This window comes from Stenella coeruleoalba (genome assembly GCF_951394435.1).
Source record: "Stenella coeruleoalba genome assembly, chromosome: 10".
Lineage (NCBI taxonomy): Eukaryota > Metazoa > Chordata > Mammalia > Artiodactyla > Delphinidae > Stenella > Stenella coeruleoalba.
The window spans coordinates 88,929,522-88,953,673 of record NC_137156.1 but is presented as its reverse complement, the minus strand read 5'-3'; the positions used below and the strand labels follow the sequence as shown (position 1 = coordinate 88,953,673).

Genomic DNA, 24,152 nt, shown 5'->3' with positions numbered 1-24,152 from the left:
ATTATTATACTATTTTAGCTATGAGCAATAATTACAGTCATAATTTACTGAGCAGTAAATTCAATTTAGTGTTATCTACATAATGAAAAGATAATACAATTCAATTTAGTATTATCTCAGGGTTAACCCAAGTATCAATACAATAGTATGTGTATCATGGAAGATACACAAATATTTCTTATATTAATATGTATGCATTCATTTTCCTGTGAATTAGAAAAATACTGCTTCCATTTATAGTTTTCTTTTTAAATACAATAGTCAAAATATGGGTACATTTATAGAAACATTAAGTAAATTATAGGTGATATGTAAATATGGCGACGATTGTGAAAGTATTCATGGGAAAATAATATTTGAGAGAAGTTGTTTTTTATCATTCAATCATCAAAATAGTGCCATAAGACAGGTATTATCTCCAAGGATCAGAGAGTTTCTGTAACTCTCCCAGAATCCTACAGCTTGTGTGTCCAGATTTAACATTTAAACCCAGAGCTGATACCCAAATCCATGTCCTTAATCTTATGTTATATACTCTTCTGCATTTCCAGTTTTATATTTCCCCAAAATATATACATTTGACCCTTGAACAACACAGGTTTGAACTGCGTTGGTTCACTTATATATGGATATTTTCAATGTAAATACTAGAGTAGACAAGATCCGAGGTTAGTTAAATCTGTGGATATGAGGAATTGCATATACAGCAGGCCAGCTATAAGTTACACATCGGTTTGAGACTGCATGGAGGGTCAGCATCCTAACCCCTGCATTGTTCAAGGGTCAAAATGTGTATACATGAAATATATACAAGTAACTGTCTATATATCATTATCATGATAATTTTTAATCTTTTCCTAATTTTAATTGTTTCAATCGCACTACCCTGTACTGTATGCATATTATTAAATATCCTCTCTGTCATTATTCCTGGGTTAAACTTTTTGAAATTCTCTTCATATTATAATGTAAATTTCTATAAATTAGGATTGTGTCTGTTTATTTATATCATGAAATAAAATGCATACACAATAAAATGCTATGTGCATACAGTACTTGGTCGTGTGTGTGTGTGCGTGTGTGTGTGTGTAATCCTTAAATATGACCAAATTTGGTGGCATATGGTACGCTAGTAAGCAACCAAAAAAATATCAGATAGCATTTTCCTTGGTAGTGGACAATCTTTGATGGACACATTGATTCCATTCATTGCAACTGAGGAATAAAGTGCTGGAAAGAGAAAAATTATGTTTCCTGTCAACGAGGAGTTTTCCATTAGTGAAAGAGTAAGTGAAACTTGTAACACAATTATAAGTAAACTGTGGGTAAATGTATGCTGTATGTGGGTCTGTGTTTTGTTTGTAAGTGCACATTTACAATTTAGAGAGGTAAGGGTAAAGAGAAGAAGGGAGGAAAGAATGAAGAAAGTGTTAAAATTTAGATTCTCTACAGAAGAGCAATGACTCGTTCACAGTATAAGTGATTTAGAGATGTGGAATTCTGTGGCGAGTGAAAAGAGCAAGTAATTGGCATAGGGAACTTGGAGAGCAGACAGGGATTTCAGGCCTTCATTACTTATTTATTGCATTTACTCATTTATTCAACAAATGCATAATGAATGCCACTACAGTATGTGCAAAGTGCACTGGGAGGTGCTGGAATATAAATAAATCCACGTCTAGAGTAAAACAGAACAGATCGTAATGGTAGGTAGATCTTTGGAGAAATACAAATGGTGATGATCTTGATTACAAATTAGAAAAGGGGAAGATACTTGTCCACATAAAATAATGATGTCAATAACTATAAAAGTGAAAATAAATAAAAGATTGTGAGATAAACTTTATGTTTCTGATATGAACCTTTGAAATCTCAAATGGACACTGAAAGTAATTTTAACAGAGAAGTGTTTTTCACACACCCAAATAAGCCTCTCACTTTAGCTTTTAAGGTTACTCTTTCAAGAATATCCTAAATCATACACATTAAATTCACATTTTTTTAAAGAGAAAATAGCATTTATTTGTACTTTTCTGGGAGAAACCTAAGTTTATATCCTATTAAGTATATAATCTTTCTAAGCATTTAGTTCCTTATGTAACATGGGTATGATAATACTACCTACCTTATTTGTTTTCTCATCAATAATATCAGTACAATAGTAACAACTGCCTTTAAAGACAGTTCAGAGTTTCAATAAAATAAACTATATAAAGAATCTAGCTCAGCAGCTGGCACATAATTAGGGCTCCATAAATATTAGCTAATGTTGTCATTATTATCCCAGTTAACCTCAATACATTTTTGCTAATTTTGAATGTACGCTGAGAAACTTTGGGGAAAGAAATCGATCCATTGCCAAGCAACTGAATAATTAAAAACAATATTACTGTATTAATGTGCAATTAGGTAATCACTTTTAGGAACAAAATTGGCTAAAAATAAGGAAACTAAAATTCTTTACAACTTATCCCATAAATCTCTATAAAGTTAAGGTTATTTTGTGATCCCAGAGTCCCCAATCATTTATGATAGTTTATGTTATGGGAATTCAATGACGTGGAAGTATAATTCAGAACTTTTGCATCTGACTATGAAAGAGTGACAGGTATGAAACTTGCCTTTCTGAAATAAGAGATAGAAACTTGACTGAATATAGGAAAGGACTGTTTTCAAACATTTGAACAAGAAGTGTAGGACTATGATCCCTGAGGGAAGAGAAAGAAGTAGTCCACCTTAAAAACTGCCACAGCTTGCTACTTAGAGCCAATTTCAGAACAATGGCACAGGAAGGAGGAACCTGAGCAGAGAATGGAGATCTTGATAAGCTTAAGATACACTGATTGGAGTTTGGGGAAGTGAAATCAGCTGTAATTTGTGGGACAGAGTACTGAGTGGGAGGGAGATACAGAAAAAAAGGGCTCCAGTAGTCTGCATAGGAGGTTTGCAGAGTTTTCAGCTAAATAGTAATCATCATTTTCAAAGGGAAATATTCCATCAGCTGAAGCAAAACAAAACAAACAGAGTTGGATATCTATAAGCAAAACCTTCTAGAACTCACGGGAAGTAGTGAGACCTTGTTGAACACTGAGGCAATCAGCAGAGCTGCCAGAGAGTCACACCTAAATATTAAGACTAAACCAGCTTTACTGTAAAGGTTACTGTAAATATGCTCTAACAAAGCTTAAAAATAAAAGAGGGTTTTTAAGAGAAGTAAAAGGAAAAAGATAAGCTGATCAATAAATAACTGAGCTGCTTGACTAAAGAAACTTATATCATAGATGTACAAAAAAGTAGCATACATTATGACCCATAATTACAAGGAAAATCCGTCAATAAAAACAAACCAAGAAATGGCAAAGATAATGGAAATAGCAGTGAAGGAATTTTAAAAAAGCAATTACAGTTATTCTAAATATGCTCAAGGATTTAAATAAAAGCATTAACATAATGAGGAGAAAAACAGGAGATAAGAAGAAGAACCAAATGGAAATTCTGGAGGTGAAAAACACATCATGTGTATTTAAAACTAATAGAATGTCTTAATATCATATGAAATACTAAAGAAGAAAAGATCAATGGACTTGAAGTTAAAAATAATAGAAATTACCTAAACAGAAGTCCAGAAAAACCAAAACACTAAAAAAATAAACGCACAGACTTCTGGTTTCAGTTTTGACATTTAAAGACCTTGAAACTCATCATGCTTGCCCTTATAAACAGAAAAATCCAAACACTGAAAATCAATGACTTTTCTTCAATCCATCAGTTAACCAAGCTTGAGGACAAACTAAGACTCCGAAATCTGGAGAGAGAGAAGAATAAAAGGAATCACAGCCAAGATTTACTTAATTGGGGCAGAAGATAGAAACTAGTAGGACCACTTAAGTGATAAATTTAAGGAATTGCTGGAGGCTGAGTGTGGACTAGCATGAAAGTGGGAAACTCCTGGGCCCTCACCCAGGGATCTCTGACACTTTAGTGAGCTTTACCAACTGGTGAAGATCAGAGAATGATTCTCTCATGGTTCTGGAAAGGAGAAGGAAAGATGAATCCTTGAGAAATATGCCCAGAACATTCTCCATAGCAAAGGCATGCTCTCCAAGAGAAAAGACTTTACCAGATTCTTCCAGCTGGTAGAAAATCATTTTGTCCCCCTCTCATCTGCCTGTCTTCTTCTAAAGGGGGAAAAAAAGCTGTGCCACTGCAGAAAAACTCTTGAAGGTCAAAGCCCGACCCAGAAACACATAAATGATTTAGCCATAAGATTATACAATGCATCCCCTCCCTCCACATTACAACCACACCAACAGGGCTCTACATAATAACAGTGAATTACAGCTGAAACAGCATAAAGTCACAGTGTCTCTAAGAAGAAGTACTTAGGGAAGCCCAGACCAGATTCAACAAAGGAGCCAAAGATGGCAGTTGAAGAATTTGAAGGCTCTGTAATCTACAGCTTCAGCTAACATTAAACACAGACCAAGTCCTAGCCAAGATGAAAATAAATCCTCACATTAAAAGCCTGTTTACCGGGCTTCCCTGGTGGCGTGGTGGTTGGAGTCCGCCTGCCGATGCGGGGGACAAGGGTTTGTGCCCCGGTCCGGGAAGATCCCACATGCTGCGGAGCGGCTGGGCCGGTGAGCCATGGCCAATGAGCTTGCGCTTCCGGAGCCTGTGCTCCACAACTGGAGAGGCCACAACAGTGAGAGGCCCGCGTACCGCCAAAAAAAAAAAAAGCCTGTTTACCTGTTTTTTTTTTCCTAATCTATGTGTCCGAAGTGAGGGAAGTTAACTAAATTTGTTGTGGCAATCATTTTGCAATGCACACAAGTCATTATGGTGTACACCTTAAACTTATATAGAACTATATGCCAATTATATCTAAATAAAATGAAAGAAAAAATAATTATATATGAGAAAAAAGTCTGTTTGCCTCAGTTCTTATTACATGATAGAAGATATCCAGTATTCAACAAAAAATTACAGGCATGCTAAAAGGCAAGGAATAGCACAGTCTAAAGCGACAAAGCAAACAACAGCATGAAATTCAGATATGACACAGATGTTGGAATTATCAGATGATAAATCTAAAATAACCATGATTAAGAAGGTATTTTTTAATGATAAATTTAAAATAACTATGATGAAGAAGGTACACTACTTCTATATTAATGGATAGGATGACTCAGTATTGTTGAAATGTCAGTTCTCCCCTACTTGGTCTATAGATTCTGCACAATATCAATAAAAATTCCAGTAAATTATTTCATGACTATCAACAAACTGATTCTAAAATTTATATGGAAAGGCAAATTAACCTAGCATGGCCAATACAATATTGAAGAACAAATTCAAAGGAATGGCATTACCCCAAAATTCAAGATTTAGTATAAAGCTACAGTAATCAAAGAAGTATGGTATTGGCATAAGGATAAAGCTTATAGATCAATGGAGTAGAACCGATGGTATAAATCATCAATATCAGGAATAAAAAAGCAGCCATCTGTACAGATCCTACAAACACTAAAAGAAAATGAGAAGAAAAGATTAAAGGACAATTTTTGCCAATAAATATGAAAAGTTAGATGAAATGAACAATTTCCATAAAAGAAACATTTTTACCAACAAAAATGTAAAATACAAAAGGAAAAAATATGAATAGTCCCATATGTATATAAAAAAATAAAAATGCTGTTAACCTTCCAACAAGGAAAAAAAATCAAATCAAGATCGCTTTACTGATGAATTATTTCAAACATAAGATAAAAATGTTAGACAAACTATTTCAGAAAATAAATGGAAAGAGCAATTCCTTTTATCTTATTAGGCCAGAATTAATGAGATACTAAACCAAGTCAAAGGTAATCCAAGGAAAGAAAAGTAATGTCCGTAGGTGCAAAAATATTTATCAAAAATTAGCACATGAAATCCAGCAACATGTAAAATATATAATACCAAGTGGGATTTATCCTAGGAATCAAAGACTCCTTTAACATGAGGATTTTAATAAACATACTTCACAATATAGTCAAAACAGAAAGGAAATACCATATGTTTACCTCAAATGATACATTAAAAGCATTTCATAAATTTTAGTACACATTCATTATAAGAACTTTCAGAAAACTAGGAATTAAATAGATTTTCTCAATGTGATAATGAGTATCTATGAAAAACTTACAATATTACACTTAATGGTGAACAAGTGAATCTTTGTCCTTTAAGTTTGGGAGCAATGCAGGGATGTCTGCTGCCTCGACTTCTGGTCAATATTGTACTAAAAGTTTTGGTCAGTGCAAGAACATAAGAAAAAAAGAAGTCTATAGAATAGAAAGGTAGAAAATGGAAGAAGTAAAAATGCCATTATTCCTGGAAGATATGATTGTGTGCATAGAAAATCTAAAAGAATATACACACAAAAAACTCATACTACTAGAAATAATAAGTGGATTCAGTATGGCTGCAAGACATAAGATCAGTATACAGAAAAATAAATGGCACTTTAATATCTTATCAAGGAACAATTATAAAGTAATTTTTTGAATATCATTTATATCTGCATTAAAAAACACCAACTTCCTAGGGATGAATGCAATGGAAGTTGGGCAATATCATTACAATGAAAACTACAGCATTTAAAGAAATTAGAGAGGACCTAAATAAATATATAGATATACACTGTTCATGTTTTGGAAGATTCAATAGTATTCAGATATCATTTTTTTTCCAAATTGATGTATAGTTTCAATGCAATCATTATCAAAATTTTCCCATCTTTTTTAGTATAAGTTGATAAACTGTTGTTAAAATTTATACGGAAATAACAAAGATTAGGAATGGGCAAACAATTTTGAAAAAGAGAATAAAGTCAAATTCAAAAGAAGAGCAAAATTTACCCCTGATTGCAAGACCTTCTATAAAGCTCTAGTAATGAAGACAGTGCAGTTTTGGTATGAGAGTAGACAACTTGCTCAAAGGAACAGAATAGAGAGTCCCGAAATAGACCCATAGTATGTAGCCAACTGAAATTTTGACAAAGGTGCCAATCGAGTTTAGTGTGGAAAGGAAAAAGCTTTTTAACAAATGGTGCTGGTATAACTGAACATCCATACGGGAAAGAAAAAAAAAATCAACATATTTTACTCCATATCCTTTCTGTACAAAAATAATTCTATGATAGTTCTTAGATCATATGAAAAAACTGAATTTGGCTGAATCTCAAAAATATTATGGAGAGCTAAATGAGCCAGATGCAAGACTACAGACTCTGTGAATTCCATTTATGTGAAGTTGTAAAAGAGGCAATACTTGATCTACAGTGTCAGAACACAAAAGAAGTGGTTGCCTGGAGGTGGACATGAGTGCACATTTGACAAAACTCATTAAGCTATACACTTAAGTAGGTTCATATTATTGTATATGAATTGTATCTCAAAAGGGTCATTTAAAATATCATTTAATGTCTAAAATTACAATAAAGTTAATAAACAAACTGCATTTCAATCACAAGTTATTACAGGACAATACATCCACTGATTAAATCAGAGAAAGTTTCCAGAACATGGAGGAAACTTTGATATGGTTTTGTTTCTTCGATGCCTGAAAAACTGCTTTGTATTCTCAGATGACCTACAAAAGTTCAATGCTAAAGACAGATGCACTTTACAGTAGTTTGACATGTTCATTCTTACACTGCACATATGTATTGAAAGAGTGCATATAGTATTTCAGTGATTCATCCTCGCCATAGTCCAATTTATGAATGTTAATGCTGAAACTCATATATGAGCCGGGACTAAAGGAGGGGAAAAAAGTGAGGGAGAGAGAAAGAACACTTTTAAAAATAGTGGAAATTAGACATTAATAGTGTATGTTGATTTTTAATCCCTGTCACAACTCTAGGTGAATGCAGCATTTTCTGCAGTGATTTTTCATTTAATGTCTACCCTGAGTCTCAGTAATAGATGAAAGGAAATTAGCTTATTCAAAAGAAGTTTTGAAGGAAAGAAGCTAATGTTAGTGAGATTTTAAAAATTCCCAAGTGTATCTGACTCATTCATTTAATAATGTCAGTGCTTAGTACTGAGTCTGGCACGTGTGAAGCATTTAATTAATGTTAGTTCTCGTGGTGATGATAAAGATGGTAATATACGGTATGGTACTCTTTCTACCTCTCAAAGAGTGAAAAATATAAATAAACAGAACTAAACAACTTTTGTTTTCATTATAACTTATTCTCTAATAGTACTAAACGTGATGACAAGTTACAAAGAAAACAAAATTGTTTTGTTTTTAAAGGACCGTTACACTTCACTTGAAAATTTGTTTGTTTCCAGATAGGAAGTTTGGAGAGATTCAGATAAAGAGGTGGCTTTTTTTTTTTTTTTTTTTGCGGTATGCGGGCTTCTCACTGTTGTGGCCTCTCCCGTTGCGGAGCACAGGCTCCGGACGCGCAGGCTCAGTGGCCATGGCTCACGGGCCCAGCCGCTCCGCGGCATGTGGGATCTTGACGGACTGGGACACGAACCCGTGTCCCCTGCATTGGCAGGTGGACTCTCAACCACTGCGCCACCAGGGAAGCCCAAAGAGGTGGCCTTTGACTTGAGAACTACCATGAGGATCTAGACTTATAAAAAAGGGAAGAGAGACCTGCCTAGATGGTAGGAACAGTATGGATAAAGGCACTGCAGAGAGAAAACAGGCTACATTTAGAAAACAAAAAGTACTCCACCTGTCTATGGCACAGGATTAAGGAAAGAAATTCCTGCTGCTACAATATCCAACAGCCACAAATTCCTGCCATCATTTATTAAGTACCTTATCTGCATTACTTCATGTCGTTTTTACAGCCTCCGTTTGTCCCTTCTCTGTTGACTAACTTGCCCAAATTCTGAAGCAAGTAAGGGGCAGAATTAGAATTTGATGTCTACATGACCTCATATCCCCCACTGGAAGACTTAAGAGGTGTAAAGAAATGACAGGGTTGGCGAGAACTCAAAGATTTAGGACAAAATTGAGGGTATGTGTTTATTTCTGTGCTGGGTCATGCACTTTACAATTAAGTCAGTGAGAAATGATGGCTTGTACCAGCTTTTAAAAAGGAAAACACAGGAAATTATATTGTTTTAAGCAACTACTAATTTATATAATATTTCAAAATATATCCAATACTGAAGCACATGTGGTAGTTGTAAAATCAGCCAAAGTCAAGGACTTTTATTAATACACCTGATAATTAGCAGAAGTTTAAACCTTTCTTCGGTTTCTGACATTTAACTCTTGCCCTACAAAATGGGGTCCTAGAGCTGAAAGTAGCTCCCTGATGGCATTGGCCAAATTGTCTATTTAGACTCTTAGTTCTTTTAAAATACTGGGTACCAAAATTCCTTTGAAGTTAATAGCTTTAAAATATAGGCTATTAACCAGAACTGGCATGCACTGCTGGTGGGAGTGTAAAATGATATAACCACTTTAGAAGTGAGTCTAGTGGATTCTCAAAAAGTTAACGAGAACTAACTCTAAGACCCAGCAATTCCATTTCTAAATATTTACCCCCAAAGAAATAAAGCATACAGGCACAAAAATGAGTTGTATAAAAATGGTCATAAACACTTATTCATAATAACCTCAAATTAAAACTAACCCAAATATCCATCAAAGGGAGAATAGATAAACAAAGTGTAATATATTCCTACAACCAAATACTAGTCAGCAGTAAAACGGAACAGGTTACTTATATATGTAGAAGCTCAAAAACATGTTGGTAAGCCAAAGAGACTAGAGACAGTATGCGAACAGTTTGATTCTATCTATATGAAGTCCTAGAACAGACAAAACTAATCGTTGGTAAAAGAAATAAGAACAATTGCCACAGGTGCTGCTTGAGAAAGTTTATGACAGAAGTTTCTGGGAAGTTGAGAAAATTCTATGTCTAGATAGAGTGAGACTCAGTGAGTCTTGACATGTATGCATTTGTCAAGACTCACTGAGTTTAAGATACATGCTTAATAATTTATACATAAGTTTAAAATGTTTAAAATATTTGCTCTAACATCCCATTGGAATCAACAACTTCAAAATGTTAACTACTTTAAAATCCCTCTGGAATATACTTTGGAGGAAGCGTATGCTTTACAATTGACCAACTGAATTTGGATCTGGACATAGTCTTAATAACATTTGAAATATTTTTAAAATACTTAAGTGAAGATCAAGTTGCAGAATTAGTGTGTGTATATCTACAGTGTAAATCCACTCATTCATACCCAAAATGTTCAATGAATGAATAAAATCTGAAATGATACACAGTGAAGTACAAGTGTGAGCTTCCAATGTGAAGTCTCAGTTTAGCAGTAAACATTAGGAGACAAGGAAGGATAAGAAGGGAGGAAGTATTTCATACTGCTCAAACATTTCAAAGAGAATGTACTAATTTGTACCAATATTACAATTTTTAAGGGAGGAAACGTTTCAATATGTATAGCAAACAAATTATACATTTTTAGATTACTTAGCAATAGAATAATTATTTCTTCACTCATACACTCAATCATACTCATGGTGATTTAATGACCTGAACATTTTTAAATCATGTTGTCATATTTTACTTTTAGTTAAATTTACAGTTCTTCAAGAATTAATTCTCAACAAGATTTCTTCTTCTGTTTTCAAATATACAGATGTACTACTGTTTCTTCAGAACACAATTTTTTTTTCTATGTTGGATATAGAAATATTAATTTTGGATATAGGCAGCTAGTATTTCAAGATCACTTTTACTGAAATATAAATTACATACTATAAAATGCCCCCATTGTACATGTACAGTTAATGACTTTTGGCAAGTAGATGCACTCATATAATGCCCATCACATTCAAGATATAGCATGTCCATCACCTCAAAAAGTCGTGTCTATCCTTTCCCAATCAATGCCACATCCAACGCCCAGCCCTATTCCACCACTCTTGTTTTCTGTCACTATAGATCAGGGAACTGAGTTTGCAAAGTCCATAAAACATTAGGCATCTCTGGTCTCCATTTTAATCAAGATAAATGATTTCAACTGATAAGAGGTAAGAATATGTAATTCAGAAAAGACTTTCTTCTGCTGTCCCGTCTATGTGTCCCTCCTCTATGCAGAAACGTGGCAAAGGAAAACGATGGCAGCTGATGGCAGCTGAATCTGCGCACAGCATATGTTAGTACACTTGAACACTCTTGTCTCTGTTCATAGTTCTTCAGACTACGATGCTGTATCCAAATATACTATACACTATACACTTATATGCCTTTATCCAGAATGTACAAATAAAATAAGCTTTTTTGTTTCAGTTATTAGAAATGTTCTTAATCCTGCTGAGTTAGTTTGAGGGTGGTTGATAAAGACACAGGAGGTGATAGAGTTAAGCTAATATTTAATTGTTACATGTTGTGTAGAGAGATATGCTTGCAGCTTCACTGAAGATCTTTCAATAACCCAAACACACAAAAACATAAGGTTCTTTTCACCAATTCAGTTCTCCAAAGCAACTGATATAGAACCTAGGCAAACAGCAGAAACTGAAAATAAAATATTTTCTTACCCCTTCAAAAAATTATCTGTCAGAATCCTGCCATATGTATCCTGAAGGATATATAAGCAACGGATAGTTTGCATACATCATCACCACCACTTGTACTGACATAGTCATTCCTGCCTTGAAAAGCCTACCTATTTTCTTTGTCCTGAATCTTCACTTTGCTCTTGAGATTCCTCTCTGTTATCAAACATTTGTAGTGAAAAAAATGTTTCCTGGGTTGAGTAAGCAAATGATAGTTATTATCCCTTAGAGTTGTGCAGTGCACAACTTGAACAGCCATATGTGGTGAATATGTGCATATCCTCAGCATTTTGCAATAGAAAATGATCCACTAATGACTGCCAGTTCTCCATTCTATTTTATAGGGGCTATGCTCCTATATATATGCTCTGCACTGCGTTTACAGTGCTCTGCACTGCGTTTACATTTCCCTTGGCAATACTACAGCTTTATGCAGAAATTGCATAGAATATGAAAAGTATTCTATTATCCCATAAAAATCTTCCAAAATAGGGTATTAATATATTCACTGTTGAAGCAGTCTCTGCCCAGATAGTGCTGATAATTGTGCACTGCAATGACGTGGCATAATCTGGCTGGTGCAGTGAAAAAACTTCAAATGTTAAGCCAGTTTCTGTAGCTCTTCTGATGATGCTTTGCTGTGTTGTGGAGTGGCGTGACTTGCATGAAATGCTGACAGCACCGTAGACTTAACTGTTATTTTAGAGTTTTTGAAAAATATCCTGTGTACTCTGAGGTACATTTAATTATGCTTTTATATGCTTGTGACATATGCATTACTATTGTCCTCTGTTTGAACTGTAAACTCCTTGAAAATATTTAATACCCTTTTCAGCATTACTCATAATTTCTAAAAATCCTTCAATAAATTTTTGGATGGCTGATTAATTGAAACATGAATGAAAGTATGTGTTTTAGTATCCCATTGATTAAGTGGGTCATTATCTTATTAAAACAGAATAATGTATTACTAAAACATGAATTATTTAATACCATTCAACTCAAAGTCACAAAATACTTCAATTCACTTTTAAAGAAGAGAGAAAAGAAGTTGAAGCATGTGAAAAAAATACTATATTCTACATCTGACAACTGAATTACTAGTAACTTAAAACAGTCATTTCTGGAAACTTAGCCTTATAACCTATACTGCTTTTTATTTTTGTGTATAAAAATACCAACAGACATTGTAATTTTTATTACTTTTTAGCTTTCAAATTTTCCTCTATATTATCTTTGATATTAGATACCACACATCAGGTCTCGTATCAGATTTTTAAATATTATGTTAAAATTAAAGTGGGTGACGTACAGTAATCAGAAGCACTGAAAATTACCCTGTATCTAGCTGAATTCCATTCTATGTGTCACAAATTCTAAAAGACCAACTTCTCTTTATACAAATTCATTTCAGACAGTAAGTTTCTAGATAGTAAAAAATCAAATCCACTTAGTATCATCCCCTGTTTTCTCTCCAGCATAGTGGCAATATTCAGAGAAACCAAGCCTTAATCTTTTGGCTACATTCTGAAGGTGTTCCCATGTGGGACTGAGTTAGATTGCATAGTGTAGAAGATGGATTATTCAAAGAAATATATATATAATGAAAGATCATGCTGTCCTTTTACTTGTGACTCTAATATGCAATCATTGCTTCTCCAATAAATCTATCTGTAAATTCTTGTGCATTCTTACATTTCATGTCTAAACGTAACATAGCTACTCAGAAAATATATGTATAAGATCTAACATTTGTCAAATGTTTCCTATAGGTCAGGTATATTTAAGTGCTTTAAATGTATTTTCTCATTTAATCCTCTCCAAAGCTCTATAATATATGCACCCTTAGTATCCCCCACCCCCTCGCATTTTACAGATGAGGAAAGTGAAGCCCAGGATTGCCCAGTATCCTGCAATTAAAATAATGGCACTGAGGCTTGACCTAAGTTAGTGTAACTCCAGAGTCAGCTGTTAGCTTTCACATTACACTATTATTTGAAAGAGCTCATATATCCCATAACATTGTCTCTTGCTTTAAAAATATAGTGCTTTGGAATTGAGTAGAAATTGTGAAGCCATAGAAGAGGAAACATAGGCTTGATTCACAAAATTCTTTTACATATTTTCCCATGTAGAAATTGGGAGCATTATATATGTTTTAACTTAGAAATAGATATAATTAGGAACAAAGACACATGTCAGCAATTATATAATAGATAAGACTTAAATACAAGACATATGGGCCTGGTTACATTATTTGTCCAGAATACAATTCATCATGAAACCTGAGTCCTTGTTGTATTAGACAATAATGATAAAAACTCTAAGTTACGGGCTTTTTGATTATTTTGGTGACTTCATCCAAATAGATTGGGATGGTACAGAGATGTATCAATTACACAGAAGATAAATTTCAAAATTTTAAGAAAATGCTTTCAACGCCAACTTCTTATCTCATGAAATCAGATAAATGATAACCTATAATGACTAAACACTTTCTTTTCAGAGGAACGTCAGATCTGATTTTTTTTAATCTACTCATAAGCCATCTTGTTGGCACAGCAGTCACAGACATTAGATCAAACACAGACTCTGGCAACAACGCATAGTGTCCTTCATAAAATATTGTTATGTATCCAAATGCCACATTATATAAAATTGGCATAAAAGAATTCACATTTCGGTAAGCTAATAAAATTGGTATCCAGAGGCTCTAATTTTTATTACAGGAACACTGTATACTCAGCACTTGGATATGGGCATGGCCAATGTTCTGAAACAGTTCCAACAAGAGAAGGAATAGAAAACCCTACCAATAAATCTAGCCAAGAAGAACTAAAGAAGCGATGTTAATCCAACCAAGAATTTGCTTTTGTTTTCTAATTATAACTATCAGCCAAATCTGAAATGTATGAAAGCCAAAGAGTCTGAGAAAAAAGAGACAAGATAAAAGAAAAGAAGATAGAGGAAAGGAAAAAAATGGACAAAAATAGAAAGAAAACAATGGATGTAAAGAGCTGGTAGTCATGGCCAGTGGAGATGTAGAGAGACTAGGAAAAATTACTTGAGTATACAGCAGGTGTAAGTGGTGGTCATAAGCAGAATACACCATTCATAAATGTATTTTCATATGCTAATTAACTGGCCCTTAGGAGCTCCCCTCACAAAATTCACTTTTTTTTAGAACTGCCGTCCAGTAATCAATGTTATTAAAGACGATCCTGATTTTGGAACCTGTCAAGCAAAGTCAAGCGTGTTCTACGTCTTAAGGAAGAACAGAGTACATTACATTTAAAGAAAAAATTGCATCCAAGTGGATAACATTTAAAGTTATGCCAATTAAAGAGAAAATGCCCATTTATCCAAACTTTCATTGTTCTCCAGTGCCTAGTAAACTTGGCACACCGTAGAACTACATCACAGTAAAACCCTGTTGCTGAGATGTGGGTCTCCTAATGCATCATTTAGATTTTCTATAATTTTACCAATATCCTCAATGACAAAAGGAAATTATGTAACCTAAAATGAGAAACGTCTACTAATAACTTCAGAAAGAAATTTTAGTGGAAATGTTAGTGGTATTTTACCATATGGCATATAGACGATTCATTTTATTAATGATACTATTAACACAAACAATAATATGAATAAATAATAGAGTCTTGTACATTTCTTAAAATGACATTGGCTCAACAAAGCAGAAAAGTACTACATTCTTAAATCAAAAACAGTAATGGAAAGTCCACATTTTATCTGATTTTTAAAATGACTTACCATGCATCAGTAGCTGTACTTTCCTTTTCACCAGAATTGATCAAAAACTCTAAAGATAGTAGCCACTGGGCATTATTTGAGGCGCATCAGGAAGAATTCTTCCCTTCCCCAGCGCACCAAAAGATGGACAGCAAAAACCTGTCTGTTCCCTTCGTATTTTTTAAGATAAAAATTATTGCTCATTGTGTGTGTATGATTTGTCATGAGACAGAAGGAAGAAGTGGTGTAATAACCGATGGCCAGGAACCTCAAAGATTGAAAAGAGACTGAAATCGTAATACATACCAAACAGAAGTTGACGCATGCCCTCAATTCTTTACCACCTTGCCATTATCTCCAAGCAACCTGTTAGACAATCAATTGTGCTTAGTCATCATAATAGTAGTGGTTGAAAGCTAGGTATACACAACGGAGCAATAGCTTTGCAAACATAATTGAATCTACAAAGAAAAGTACATCATTGTTATAAATCAACTCAAATACATTTTTTAAAAAGCAGAGTGGTGGAGATGAAAAAATTCTAAATCACGCAACAATGTATCTTTTAAAAAATACACCCTGGTCTTCAAAAACCTGACTGAACTATTCTGAATGACAAAAAGAACTAAGGCATTGGCTTTTGATTTTCCTGCTGAGAGCTTATAGGAATTATTCAGTCATTTGAATGAAAGCTTCCATGTTTAATTGCAGCAGATGGTCTCAGTCTTTTTCACCTGCTGATCATAGAATGTTCATGTGCAAACATCCAAAGAGATGATCTTTTCTGTGATAGTTTTCAAATATAAGGAATTTTTTTCCTCATTTGAGAATAATTATTTCCATGAATAAAAGTGAAAATCCAGCTATCGCTTATACAATTATTGTATTTGATAAAACTTAAAACACCGTTAATTATAAGACAAACCAATAACTTATATTCCCCTGAAAAACAAGAAGAAAGTTGCCAATTTGATGGATTATACATTCACATTGCCTGAAATTTTTTTAAAGATATCGTAGAGATGTTTTAGACTTAGCTAACATCTTTAACATATCACGTTGTGTACACATGAAAAGGGAAATATAAACCAAATAAATTGGGTAGAGTATTCTCAAAAAGTTTTCACATTCAGAGTGCAATTCTCCTGAATCCCTTTTCTACTCAGTCATCCATATCCATGTTCTTTTTTATTCCCACAGTATCTTCCCCATCGACAGCATTGGTGATACAGCACTTCTCAAAAGATTGCTCCTCAGTTGTCTCCAGTTTTTTCCTTTAAGCTGCTGCCACACTTCTGGTAAGTTTTTAGTCAGTGCTTTCTTGACCTTACACAAGGAATTAATGGGAGGTTTCAGACCACAACCAGGACTCATATTCTTTCTTTAACGTGTTCATACATGGTGTGTCAACTGAAAGGCCAAGGGGTAGTTGTTTTCTCATCGTGTCATCATGAGTGAAATCCAAGTTGATGCGTGCACAGCAAGTGACAACTTGCACTGCACCTGCTGCCCTGTTGACAGTGATTGTTACATCCTATTGATTAATCGACACTGTTTTCAGAGTCACTAAATATGTAAGGAGATGTGTATCTTAGCAGCAATAAAATATGAAATTTGGTGAAGTCAACCTAGAACTGATTTCATATTTTTCGAATGTATTTGAATATTCAACATGAATAATTTGAGTTAAGTAATTTTTAAAAATTGCCCCAAATATGTCCCTTTACCAGGACGTAAGTTTATCTCCTTTAAAGGGGGAAAAATGGTTAATCAAATATTGCATGCTACAAAATTTACTTATGTATGATACTTAGGATATATTTTCCACCTCCCCCCACTAGCATGTTAGCCTCACCAGAAGAGGGATTTTGTCTGTTTCATTCACTGAGACATCCCCAGTGTTTTGAATAAGACCCAGTACATGGTTAAGTACTTAATGAGCATTTGTTGAAAAAACTGGATCACAGAGAATTTTGATAATTTAATCTTCATTAGAATATAGTTGTGCCATTACTACTTCCCTTTTTTATTCCTTCATCATGATTCTTATCATATCACAGATTGTGATTATTTGAATAAATCTTGAAGTTCTGAGGTCAGGAATGGTGTCTTACTGCTATCTTTATGAGTAAGGCCCTTAGTGCCTATCATGGTATAAGGCATGCAGTAAGGGCTCAATAAGTTTTTGTAGAATTCTAAGCAAATAGCAAAATATCATAGTTTAGAGAAGTGTTATGCTAAATAACTTTTTAAAATTAAGAATTAATAATTGAATTAGAGAAGACAGGATTCATCAGTGAAACCAAAGTATTAAACATGTAACTTTACCAAAAATTCAATATCTAGATTTGATTTTGAAATATTCAATGAGACTCCATCACTGAATCATCCAGGTACCGATGCTTGATGATTAATGTTGTGTACATTGGGTTTTTACATTACAAGCGTTTAGGTAACTGTGTTTCACATTTAGAGATTTACTTTGGACGGTGTTAAATAGCAGAGATGCAAATTCAATTTAAAAGGGTCTGTGTTAGCTGTGTATTGAACCTCCTGCAGCAATAATAGTAACAATGATAACCGTAACAGTAGCTCCATGAAAGGGTTCAGTCTGGCCAGTACATTAAGTTTCTTCAATATTTAATGTTTATAGGCAACATTACTCATGGAAGTGTATCAGCTATTACATTATAACTCTAAGCATTCCTAAAAGATATAAGGTCCCTTTGTAAAATGTTGAAGTAAGTAGTTACACAATTTTCTCTATTACATATTCAGGATTCCCAAGACTCAAAATTCCCAATCTTCTTCATAGCCACTTAGAAGCTAATGTTGATCCCTCTCATTCATACCACCCAGCTTGAGTTGCAAAGGGTCTTTACTATATGATGCAAACGGTATGCTATTGCGGAGTGAAGAGTGTTAGCTACAATAAAAAACACCAAATGTTTATGCTTTAGACTCTTTCAGATGAGATACTCAAACAGCATCTAAAGAGAAAGAAAGATAGTATACTTGAGTGCATATGTTTTAAATTATCCACTTAAAAGAAGCAATGTGTAGTGAAGGTTGGCATGTGGTTTGCTATAGGACTTGATCTTCAGGCATAGCGCTTATTAACAACGGAAAGAAATGCATTCAGAGACTGTAATTCTTCAAAGTGAAAGGAGACTAAATATATATATTTTGAACTGTATAATGTCAGTTTCAATTGAATTGCATGTTTAAAAATAAAGCTACTGGGACTTGCCTGGTGGTGCAGTGGTTAAGAATCTGCCTGCCAATGCAGGGGACACAGGTTTGAGCCCTGGTCCTTGAAGATCCCACATGCCGTGGAGCAGCTAAGCCCGTGGGCCATGACTACTGAGCCTGCGCTCTAGAGCCCGTGAGCCACAACTATTGAGCCCACGCGCCACAACTACTGAAGCCCGTGCGCCTAGAGCCTGTGCTTCGCAACAAGAGAAGCCACCGTGATGAGAAGCCCGTGCACTGCAACGAAGAGTAGCCCCTGCTCGCCGCATCTAGAGAAAGCCCCCGCGTAGCAGCAAAGACCCAATGCAGCCAAAATAAATAAATAAAAATAAATAAAATAAAAATAAAGCTACCTCCTTCAGAATACCTAAGTGTTTATCAGAATATAGCCTATATCCAAAACTGGTATTATTAGTCATATTAAATAATATTTAAGAGCCATAGCTCCAGTAAAGAAAACTAAAAATTGACAACTGAATATTTCATTAGAACTTGTCAAAAAGCTGCAATCAATTAAACATAGTTATATACAATACACTGGAAATATGGACTATAGAACAGCTGATCAGGCCACAAAATGTGAAAGTTAAGATGTACAAAATATAAGTTCCTGCAGTAAATATTTCTCTTAATGATACAACTAAGTTGCATTTTAAAACTGAAATGAGAAGCCTCAAAGGGTGAAACATTCTGGATTGCTTCTCAAGGATACCCAGAAGTTTAGAAGGTTAACTGAAATGTATAAATATTAAAGGTTCTTTGCCACCTTCTAACATTTTTATAACTCTACTCATTGTGAGGTGGAGAAAGTGAGCAGAAAAAATCAAATCAAGAAAGCCTATATTAAAGAGGTAATGGTCATATTCGGCAGTGTATCAACCCCATGTAAAAGGAAGTATAACTGCAATTTATGAAAATCTATGTGGGAGAAGGCAAATGATCAATGACTAGTTCAATCAGGGATCACTGAAAGAAAACACAACCATTTTGTGCACTGCGTAGCTCTCAGATAATCTATGACTTGCAAGTTTTGCTGCCCTTCTTTCTTCCCACACAAAATGGTTAGCCTCTCCATTCTGCCCACTGATAAATTACAAGTTTCCTGAGCTGACAAGAACCTAAAGAGAAAAATAAAAGTCTTGTGTTCTTGAAGGCACTAGCAAAGCCCCAGGTTGATTCCCTGAAAATGAATTCATCCACTCTCATGTGCTTCTCATGTACTGTGCATTGCCATAAATGTCTTAAATCCATTTTTGATACTGCGAAGCAGCATATTTTATGAAGTATGTGATAAATTCACACATTTGAGATTAGAATTTGGCTGATTGTCCTTTCACACACTAAATAAAAACCAGGTTGATTGCTGTAGCACTTTGTCAAAGATACCAAATGAAATTCATATATCAAAATGGAACTAGGACAAACTCACTCCAGATTCACTGTAAATATATAAATCAATTCTTCAAAAAATGTCCTTCTGTAAACCACCATTAAAAACCACGGTGTCTTTCATGGTGTTAGAATCTCTTCTGAAACATAATTTTCATAAACTATTTGAAAAATAGTTCCAGTGGCATGATCTAAATAATTTAAATGGCATTTTCTTTGTGTTTAGTGGTACCAAACTTTTCCTCCTTGATCAGCCTTCTATAAAATATTTATAAAATTGTATCTAAAATGTAAAATCTTTAGTGTTCTTGCCCTTTGTTAACTCTCTACAGAGTGATATAACTAACAGCAGTGAATAAAATGTGAGATAGGGCTTCCCTGGTGGCGCTGTGGTTGAGAGTCCGCCTGCCGATGCAGGGGACGTGGGTTCGTGCCCCAGTCTGGGAAGATCCCACATGCCGCGGAGCGGCTGGGCCCGTGAGCCATGGCCGCTGGGCCTGCGCGTCCGGAGCCTGTGCTCTGCAACGGGAGAGGCCGCAACAGTGAGAGGCCCGCGTAACGCAAAAAAAAAAAAAAAAAAAAAAAAAGTGAGATAAATGCATCTGCACAAAAATTATATTGCATCTAAGCAGAGTTTGAAGAGAAATATATATTTAAGTTAAAGAGAATTATTTATGGCTTGGCAGTAATTGTTGTAACTGTCATACAATCATCCATATTGATATTCTTTCCTGAAATTAAATTTAAAATAAATTGAATAGTTTTTTTGGTAACAAGTCTTTTGGGTTGTTTTTTTTTGTTTTTTTTGGTAACAGTTTTTGAGAAGTTGACATAGACAGTTCATTTTTGTGTTTTGAGACTAAAAATAAGACCCATAAGAACACAAAAAGTGGCTTGATGTTGAAAATCTCAGTAGCCAAACTTTTCCTGTTCAAGATTTGTCAAATCAAAGAACATCATTACTGTACCTGATCTACCTTTCTACAAAAGTTATGACCTATCAGCACTTATTCAAATAGGGTTGAAAGTGGTCTTTACCTGATTGGATAATATAAATCTTGGGACAATAGTAGAAAAACAACTGAGGAGGAGAAACAAATCTTTTAGTGATCCCATAAATCATGTAAAAGAGCCTTCAGCCCCTATGTACCAGGGTTAAATTTACACATTTTAGCACACTTTAATATAATGTGTGGACAGAGATGAATATTGCATAGGGGGTTGATTTATACTAGTTTTAGAAGTTTCTATAAAACTAATTTTGTGTTTCCTTATAAATTAGTATCATATACCTACTGGAATATTTAATGGAAAGCTTTCATTAATATTTAAACTACAAATGAACACAAAATACAGAGACCTTCAAACAGTCACCATTTTCTACATAAAATTTTGCCAATTCTTTTGAGTTTAGTATCTTTCTCCAAGAATAAATCAAGTATTAATGTCAAGGCATTTCTAGTAGCAATAGATCTAGATGTCAAGGACAGTCTGACATTAATTAATCCATAATGAAAAGTGAAAACACAAAGGAAAACAGACTATTCCTTATTCAGTATCAATTTAATTAATCAAATAGTTAGACATAGTAGGACATAAATGTTGAAACAGAAGCTAACTATCCATTTGTCCAAGTTATGGAACAGGTTGGGTTAGATACACTGAAAGGCTTCATGATTCTAGGATTCTAAAATATCACAAGGATAAGAATAAGATTAAGGATTAAAGAGTACTAAGTCTCTAAAGAGAAAAGGAAGCATTTAGTAAAAACTCACTGTAAACAAGTTTTGTTATGCAGTTGCCTACGTGAACTCATGTTTGGTCATAAACCTGCCACATCATGATGGAGTAACTGCTACTGAATCAGTGGATACATACCCCAGCATCTTTCAGTTGGGATTATCTTCAGCTGCACTCTACCCTGTCTCCCAGGGTTCTCCAGTAGTTGTTAGCCCCAGTTGTCACAGTGGTAAATGTCCTGATAATGCTACACCATTGACGCCTTCCTTTTTCCCTACCTCAGTTTTCCACTTCCTACTGGTGTCTCAGAAGTCACTTGTCAATTAAACTACTTTTGTAGAACTCCTTGTCTCTGGGTTGGCTTTTAGGGGAACCCAAACACAGGGCAAACACTAACTTGAGAATGAATCAAAGAACTTTACATGTGAGACTGACTTATGTTGGACAAAAAAAAAATCAACTTGCTGGTTATTGACTAAAAGTGCATTTTATAAAGTATGAATAGAATATGTCAACGACTGAACACTGCTAGGTATTATAGCAGGGTTAGAAAGTCTTGCCACTGTTGACATTTTGAGATGGGTAATTCTTTGTTGTGCAGACTGTCCAGTGCATTGTAAGATGTTTAGCAGCATCTCTGACCTCTACCCACTAGATGCCTATAGCACTCTCTCTCCTGTTGTGACAACCCAAAATATCTCAAGGCATTGACAAATGTCCCAGGGGGGCAGGATGCAGAAAGACAGAATCCTATTATCTCCCTTTAAGAACCACTGGGTTATGAAATGACTTCACTTAATTTAACCAATTAAATTCACTCATCCAACTCTTACATATAGAGTGAATACTACATACCAGGCATTGCATTAGTAAGATGGTGAAAAACACTACATTTCCTGATTTCACTGTGTTTATATTCTAGTCAAAAAAAAATAATTAAAACAAACTATTGCCTCACACTGAGAAACTGTCCATAATTCTGAGGCATTTTCTAATGGATACTGTAGAATGAATCATTTCTTTCCAAACTATTTCAAGTGTGAGCATATGTCTGCAAACGGTGTATGATTTTAATTCTGATGAGGCAAAAGACGGTTAATTTTCATACTACGAAGTCTGCCTGGTGGGAGTAAAGGATGAGATATTTGCCCTTTGTTCTTGCTTCATGCCTTCTGTGCCGAAATACTGTGGGAGACTGAGCACATTTTGCTTTCTTTCACTACTGCAATTTTACTCTTTTTCTTTCCTCATTGCAAGTACTTAGCCCATACCTTCCACCTACCTTCTCCCTGTAAATTTTTTTTTAAAGAGTATACATGCTTCTGTTGAAAAAAATTTAAATGATTATTCTAACAGCAAAAATGGAAGAAGCTTTGGAAGGTGATTTTTTGTTTATGTTTAGTCTTGGTTTCTTAGAATTTCTATGCAATTTTCCCTCCTAACCTCATATAACTTTCTTTTTATGAATCATACAAAAATCATCTTCACTCTATCCTGGTATGACAGTTGCAAGAGGCACAACTGGTCTCCCCTGATATCTCTTTGTGCTCATCAGTTCTGCAGGTGTGGAAGTCCTTATCCTATGATCACCTGATACTTTCTACCTAAGGGCTTCTTCTTGTCCTGTTGAGCTCTACATGGGACAAAAAAAAAAGTGGAAAGTGCAAGGGCATTAATGCCTTCACAACAGCCCACAACCAGCAATACATGAGAGCTGGAGAATAACTATTCCAGCTTCTCAGTTGTTTCCCACACTCCCTTCTAGAGTTTTCCAGAGGAATTGAACCACCACCGGTGCTACTTACTGGCTTCCTTCCCTTCCCTCTCTCAGTTCCTCATGCCCCTATGATACAGTTTGGATCATTTCACCAATAAAGCATTCCAAAACATCCTGCATTGGAATGATGGGCCTAAAGAAAGATCACCAATTTTTGGAGTTTACAATGTAGGGTGAATTGTAGAAATTATTATTAATGTATGAAATATGACTATTCTCTTAGACACTAATAGGGTCTGTAGTTGAAAGGAGAAACCAGGATAGGGATATAAATTTATAATATATCTGCATCTTTTCTCCACATTGATTAAAAAGTTTTCTTTCTTATTTTGTTTTTCACTGGGGGGGGGGGACAGTAATGTTACAATAGTATTAAGTTCCTTTGGCATTCTGACCTTTTAATACCTTGGATATTTTTAATGTCATACTGGTCGCCTGAAAGTTAGAATTCTGACAATCACTTATTAGGGAGGTATGTAAGAAAAAACATAATTCGTTCAGCTTGAAAATAATCCTTCATATTCACACTCTGATCTGGCGAAAGCTACATTAGTACAGAACATCATTACCTTGATAGTTCTAAAGACACAGGGAAGCATCTGGTATATCTGGCATGACTGGATTTTTTGCAGAAACT

At 34.7% G+C, this 24,152-nt stretch overlaps 1 long non-coding RNA gene across 1 annotated transcript in view; it reads left to right on the top strand.

The window, feature by feature from the left end:
• The window catches only part of LOC307192872, a 166,781-nt gene extending 150,031 nt beyond the window's left edge, over positions 1-16,750 (top strand). The window contains exon 3 of the long non-coding RNA XR_013830193.1: positions 16,558-16,750. This is a non-coding gene — a long non-coding RNA (uncharacterized lncRNA). The remainder of the gene's footprint in view (positions 1-16,557) is intronic.
• The last annotated feature ends 7,402 nt before the right edge of the window (positions 16,751-24,152 follow it).